General features: G+C 42.6%; 1 protein-coding gene across 1 annotated transcript in view; it reads left to right on the top strand.

The window, feature by feature from the left end:
- Positions 1-4255: 4255 nt before the first annotated feature.
- Positions 4256-7118, top strand: part of BTBD3 (BTB domain containing 3) — a 38642-nt gene continuing 35779 nt past the window's right edge. Inside the window, exon 1 of the mRNA XM_036876194.2 lies at positions 4256-4410. The gene's annotated coding sequence lies outside the window, so the exon portion shown is untranslated. The remainder of the gene's footprint in view (positions 4411-7118) is intronic.

Below are 7118 nucleotides of genomic sequence, written 5' to 3'. Positions count from 1 at the left end.
ATTCGAAATGGATCAAACACCTGAATGTAAGTCATGAAACCATAAAACTCTTAGAAAAAAACATAGGCAAAAATCTCTTGGACATAAAGATGAGCAACTTCTTCATGAACATATCTCCCCAGGCAAGGGAAACAAAAGCAAAAATGAACAAATGGGACTATATCAAGCTGAAAAGCTTCTGTGCAGCAAAGGACACCATCAATAGAACAAAAAGGCATCCTACAGTATGGGAGAATATATTTATAAAGCAAAACAGCAGCAGACTCACAGACTCCAAGAAGGGACTAGCAGTTACCAAAGGGGAGGGGTGTGGGAGGGCGGGTGAGGAGGGAGGGAGAAGGGGATTAAGGGGTATTATGTTTAGTACACAAGATATGGGGGATCACGGAGAAAACAGTGTAGCACGGAGAAGGCAAATAGTGATCTGTGGCATCTTACTACACTGATGGACAGTGACTGCAAAAGGGGTTAACATCTAAAATATATAAAGAACTCACATGCCTCAACACCAAAAAAACAAATAACCCAATTAAAAAATGGGTGGAGGATATGAAGACACAATTCTCCAAAGAAGAAATTCAGATAGCCAACAGACACATGAAAAGATGATCCTCATCACTTATCATGGAAATGCAAATTAAAACCACAATGAGATATCACCTCACACTAGTAAGGAAGGCCAGCATTGAAAAGACTAAGAACAACAAATGCTGGTGAGGATGCGGAGAAAGGCAAACCCTCCTACGCTGCTGGTGGGAATGTAAGCTAGTTCAACCATTGTGGAAAGCAATATGGAGTTTCCTCCAAAAACTAAAAATAGTAATACCATTTGACCCAGGAATTCCACTCCTTGGAATTTACCCTAAGAATACATGCACCCCTATGTTTATTGCAGCACTATTTACAATAGCCAAGATATGGAAGCAACCTAAGTGTCCATCAGTAGATGAATGGATAAAGAAGAGTACGTATACAAAATGGAATATTATTCAGCCATAAGAAAGAAACAAATCCTACCATTTGTAACAACATGGATGGAGCTGAGGGTATTATGCTCAGTGAAATAAGCCAGGTGGAGAAAGACAAGTGTCAAATGATTTCCCTCATTTGTTGAACATAACAATGAAGCAAAACTGAAGGAGCAAAACAGCAGCAGACTCAGAGACTCCAAGAAGGGACTAGCAATTATTAAAGGGGATGGGTATGGGAGGGCGGGTGAGGAGGGGGCAAGAAGAGGATTGAGGGGTATTGTGTTTAGTACACATGATATAGGGGATCACGGAGAAAACAGTGTAGCACAGAGAAGGCAAATAGTGAATCTGTGGCATGTTACTACATTGATGGACAGTGACTGCAATCGGGTATGGGTGAGGACTTCATAATATGGGTAAATGTAGTAACCACATTGTTCTTTCTTGTGAAACCTTCATAAGAGTGTATATCAATAACACCTTAACTTAAAAAATTGTGCATCAACAACGTTACAATAAAAAAATTTTTTTAAATTAGCTCTTCTTAGGTTTCTCCTTTTTAGTAGAACGAATCAAACTGGCACTTAAATTGGAAAATAATCTTCAGAGATGAGTTCACAACTCTGCTTTCCATGCTTGGTGTCTCAAGAAACAACTAGAATATCTTTGCTTAATGGCTCGTTTGGCATTTATTTGCAAATAATTAAAATATTCATATATATCACTATTTTAGCATGTCAGAGCTAGGGAAATCAAAACTTTCTGTTTTTTTTTTAAATTTGTTTTTTAAATTTAGTATTATTAACCAGTGAACTGAGAAAATGTTTTCACTGTGCCCATATCCACCTTCTCTTTTGGTTTTGCATTGGTATTCATTCACAAGTAACAGTTAGTTGCCATTTATTCAGACCCTACTATGCTGGTGCTTTACTTAATTTTTTTATAACCTGACCTATTAAAGATTATAATCCTCATTTTTCAGATTCAGATGATAATTAATTTATGTAATCTTCATGACCTTGAAAGGTATTTTAATCAGAGTTCTCTGGAGAAACAGAAGTAACATCGATCTATCAAGATATGTTGGAAAGAGAGACAGAGACTTATTTTAAGGAATTGACTCACATGTTTGTGGAGGCTAGCAAATCCAAAATCTGCAGGGTGGGCCCGCAGGCTGGAGACCCCAGAGAGTTGCAGATCATGTCCAAAAACAATCTGCTGGCAGAATTTCTTCTTACTCAGGTGAGGTCAGTTTTTGTCTATTAGGGCCTTCAACTGTTGGATAAGGCCACATTACAGAGGGTGTTAAGGAAAACTTCTGAGATGTCCTAAAAGTAACAGAAGGGATACAGAATGGGAGAAAGAGACAATGAAAGGTTATCAGTCAATAGCCTCTGGCGATAGCTAACCAGAAACTCTACATTCCTGGATGAAGTAATTTCAGCAATTATCTAGAAGGTCCCCAGAACCACTGCATCCCCCTGTGTATGACCAATGTCTGACCATCATCACCAACCAACCCATGAGCCTTCTCTATTGACTAATTACCTACCCTGAGACTTTCCCCACTTTGCATTAGCCCATCTTCTTTATCTGCAGTCAATGTGAATTTTAAAACTGTCTTTTCTTGAGATCCCTCATCAGCGTCTCCTGTTTCTTGGATCTGGCAGACAAATTGTTCCTATTCACTGGCCTTGATGCTAATGAAGCAGAAGCTTCCTCGGATATATATTTGGCTACATCTGTAAAGGCTCAGTAGCCCTTTTATTTCAGAGATGGAGTTTTTGATTTGTGAAGGGCAATCTGCTTCACTCAAAGTCCATTGCTTTTTTTAAATTGAAGTGTAATTGTCATGCACTGATTTATATGTTCATCTCACCTTTAAAGTAACTTCCCAGAAACATCTAGAATATTGTTTGATCGAATATCTGAGTACTGTGGTTAAGCCAAACTGACATATAAAATTAACCATCATGCAAGGTAAATATTATGATCCCATGTTACAGATGAGCACATTAAAGCTCCGAGATAGTAAGTAATTTATACAATAGCAGTTTGTTATGGAGCATCTGTACATTGTAAAAAGACTTTTTGTTTTCCAAAACCCATGTCTTTCATTGTACATATTCATAAATTAACAATTTTTAAATTGAGTAAAAGTAAGTTTTTCCAGTGCCAAATTCACATTAAAAGAAGCATTTAACAATGTAGCTGTATAATTTAGAGGTGTAATTTATCCACTAACAAATACTTATGAAGGATGATAATCTAGTCTAATGAAATAGGTGTCTGTCATATTAACAATTCTCTACACCCAAAGAGGCAGTGCAAAAGCTAAGGAAATCTCCTGTCCTTCACAATCTGAAAACTTTTCCATGCTTTCCATTCCTAGTGCCAACAGTTGAATTTAGGACCCTGCTACTACTTACCTAGAATAATATGCATTTCCTGTCTCTAGTCTTTATATTCCTAAATTTTGCATTTAATCAGATCACCACTAGCTCCTCTCCTCCCATCTTTGGTATTTCTCAGTTACTCATTTAAAAAAGCTAAAATTTTGAGGTTGAGTATTAAAAAACATTTCCAGAAGACCTTCAGTTACCCGTCCAGCTTTTATTTTTGCCCTTCACTATGAACAATAAATTCAGATTAAACTTGTCCCCAACAAAGTTGTGAGCTCACATATTATTTTATTAATTTATTAATTTTTTTGCCACTAATGGTCTTGTATTCACCTGTCTCACCAGCTGAATTTATCTTCTGACTCTAGCTCTTACTCTTCCAAGCTTTCCAAAGTTTCCTACATCACCCTAAGCCAGCGGCAACTCTCCTTCCCCAAATCACTTAGGGGTGTAGTTAAGATTTGCAGTTTTAGACACTAGGTAATTTCTATTTATTCACTTTCCTTTTCTGCTCAAAGAACGGGATGTAATCACTGCCAGAAATGTAATTAAATATGCAATCCCCATTACTGGAGGATGTCCTGTGTCTTGCACAGTCTCTGCCAAAGTAGATGCTCAATAAATGTCTAACACATTAATGAATGAGTGAACTAGAGAAGAAAACTGCAGTCTGTGGAGCAAAGGCGAACTTGCCTCTCAGTGAAGGGTATTGCTGGCCGCTTACTACTTTCCTCCCTTCACTGGTCCAGGGTCACCGCCTACTCAAGCGGACCCCAGGAAGGGGCCTGCAGTGCGCATGCCCGCATCCACGGCCGCCGCAGGGAGCACCGCCCACTCGGCCCGCCCCCTCCTAGCGCTGGGGCACGCGCGCGCGCGACCCCGGGGAGCGTGTCCTGCGTGCGGGTGCCCGCTAAGCCCGCGGGGCGCTGGATCCCCGAGTGCCCGGCCGGGACCTGAGAAGCAGGCACCGGGCTGGGGCGCCGGGCGGAGAGCAGCGCTGGCTGCCGCGGCGCCAGAGACGACGAGGAGCGCGAGCGGTGAGAGAGGGCGCCGCGGGCGAGCGGACGGGCACCTTCGCGCGTGCGCAGCGCCGGCCCGCCGGGCCAGGGGCGCGCTCCCGGCCGCGGGCCGGAGTAGCCGAGCGCGGCGGGGCCGGGACGCGGCCGCGGACTGGGAACGCAGGGGAGTCTGGATTTCCCGCCCGGGCCCGAGAGGCGGTGGCCGCGCGGACGGGCTTCCTGAGGGGCTCCAAGCGGAACGGCTCTGGGTCTGCTCGGGGGTCCTGGAGCCCCGGCTAAGGGGCAGGGCCAGCTGCAAAGGAGCTGCCCCAGGGAGGATCGAGGCGAGCCTCCAGCCACGGCTCAGCCGGCCTTACCCGCACCGGTCTAGTGCGCGAACCCCGGAGGTTCAGGCAGGGGGCGCGGCCGGGAAGCTGTGGCGTCGAGCAGGTGGCGTGGCGGGGCGCGCCCCTGACCTGGGGAAGCGCATGGTTGGAACCGGGAGCAAAGTTCCCCCAAGTAACTTTACTGAGGCGCTGCCAGTGGGGTCCGGGGTGGGGGCCTGAACTGGGGGCTCCAGGGACCCACACCCGCCCTTGCTCAGCCCTGGCGACCGCAGCACCCGACGAATGGTGGTGGGTTCCCGATGGTGCGCTTTCCTTCCTGTAGCGGAGCACGTCCTCCCAGCCCTGAGCGGTGTTCTCAGCCCGTTCGTCTTTAAAAGAGATGTGTAAGTTTGGTGTTTTGGTAAGAAGGATGTTTGCTCTCTTGGGAAGAAAAGGCTTGTCCTGCCTGGTCTTTTTATCTCAAAGAAAGTACGTGTTGTTAGGGCATGCCGGGGATTCCTATTTATCAAGAAACCTATTGTCCTGTGTGTGCCTGGAGAAAGCCAGCCAATTCTATAATTAGCCTTAAAAAGAAAAAGGGAGATAGTTGTGATTTCTTTTCCTTTTCTCTCTCTTTTTTTTTAAATAGTCTCCGCCACCTCGCCAAATCGTGGAAATGCAGTAGTTCCCGAAAGTGGTTGCACAGCACAGTCACTGGGGAGTTTTAAAACTCCAGGCTCAAATCGCGCTCCAGAGCAGTTAAAACACAATGTATATTTTAAAGATCTCTAGGTGATTCCAATGTGCACCAGAGTTTGGGAACCAGTGACTTAATATTAAGAAAGTCAAGATGTTACTTTAAAGAGGTAGCATTCAGTTTGTATTGGAAGAGATGAAACTCCAGCTTCGTTTTCCAAAGACACGAACTGACAAAGGGTGGTTTGTTTCCCACCAGGGAGGAAGGGAAGCGTCTCCAGTGGTTCACACTTTAACTGAACTGTAATATGACTCTAGCGTCCAGAACATTGTTCTCATTGGTGTTTTGGGGTTACTAAGCCCACCTTCTGACTCCAGTCACAGTCAAGGGGTTTCATCTTTTTATCCCTCTCTCAAAACTGCCCCCTTTTCTCTCCTCTCTTTGAACCATCCCCCAGCCTGCGGACTTGCTGGCTTCACAGGGTTACTACGAGTTCCCATAGCAACGGGTCCTCCAGGGAAAGTGGGCGGGTCCTCTTACCTTTTGGTTACTGAATAGGACTCGCCCTTTTCTCGAAATTTTGAATCACGCTTTTCAGTTTTTGGCCTCCGCGCAGGTAAGGGTGAGCTCATACAGTTCCAGTTTTTCTCTCGAAGTAATTACAGAATTATTTATTAACGCAGTTGTGTATGGTGATAACTACTAGCAGCTATGTTGTTCTTAACTGAATGTTCATTTTTTCCCAGTGTTACGCTGAGAACTTGTTTAACCAACTTCCAAAATGAGGTGGAAACAATTAAAAAAAAAAAAGCACTTTTCCTTTGGGGCACACAACATAAGAATTGCATGCATGATATCTCTCAAGTCCTAAGACCTCTAATATTTAAGAAAATTTTAAAGTAAAATATAATCCTACAGCCATTCAAAAAACCTTTGATAATTTGTGGCGGAAAAAAAAATGTCATTAACAGTTCTTAAGTTCTTAAGTTTTGTTCCTAGAAAGTGCTTTGCTTTGATTCCTTACTAAGCTACACGACTTGTAATGTTATACTTTGAAAGAACAAAGGAAAGGCACCCTTTGTCAACAGATTGCCCCCACTCCTTCTCTTCCCCAGCATAAACACATCCAAACAGAAATACTTTAAGTGTTCATTGTTTTATGTTCAAAACAGGTTTTCTGCAGCCAGTTCCAATTTGCCTTGCAAAGAACTGTTAAAACCATTCTGAACAAAATAGTACAGAAATAACTAATACCAGTTATGTGTCTCAGACTTTGTTTTTTGAAACCTATCAAACTTTACTGTTTAAATAATAATCAGAATTCGTACATCAATTCCAAATTTGCTTTTAGTAGTTCAGAGATTCTGAGCATGTATTGGGAATTGAAGAGGTTTTCTTTTGCTGGTATCTTGTTTTATGTACTACTTACATTTCATTTAACTGGATTATTAAGTAAATTTTGTAAGGCTAATTTTTTCCATTTCATTCTGAGAAAATAATGATGGACAAACCCTCTCATTTGATGGACCTTGTAGTTCAGTGGTAATGCTGTGCTAAATAAGATAGTAACCTGTCACCTAATCTTTTTGTTTTTCTTCACGTTTAAAAATTGAAGCAATCTTCAATTTCTATTGTTTCTATGGTTTTAAATATTTTAAAGTAAAAAGTAAAAAAACAATTATCCCTGTTACTGACATTCTGGAAATTAACTCCAGAAAATTAAG

Source organism: Manis pentadactyla, chromosome 5 (assembly GCF_030020395.1).
Source record: "Manis pentadactyla isolate mManPen7 chromosome 5, mManPen7.hap1, whole genome shotgun sequence".
NCBI lineage: Eukaryota > Metazoa > Chordata > Mammalia > Pholidota > Manidae > Manis > Manis pentadactyla.
This window is presented reverse-complemented; position numbering and strand designations above follow the sequence as displayed.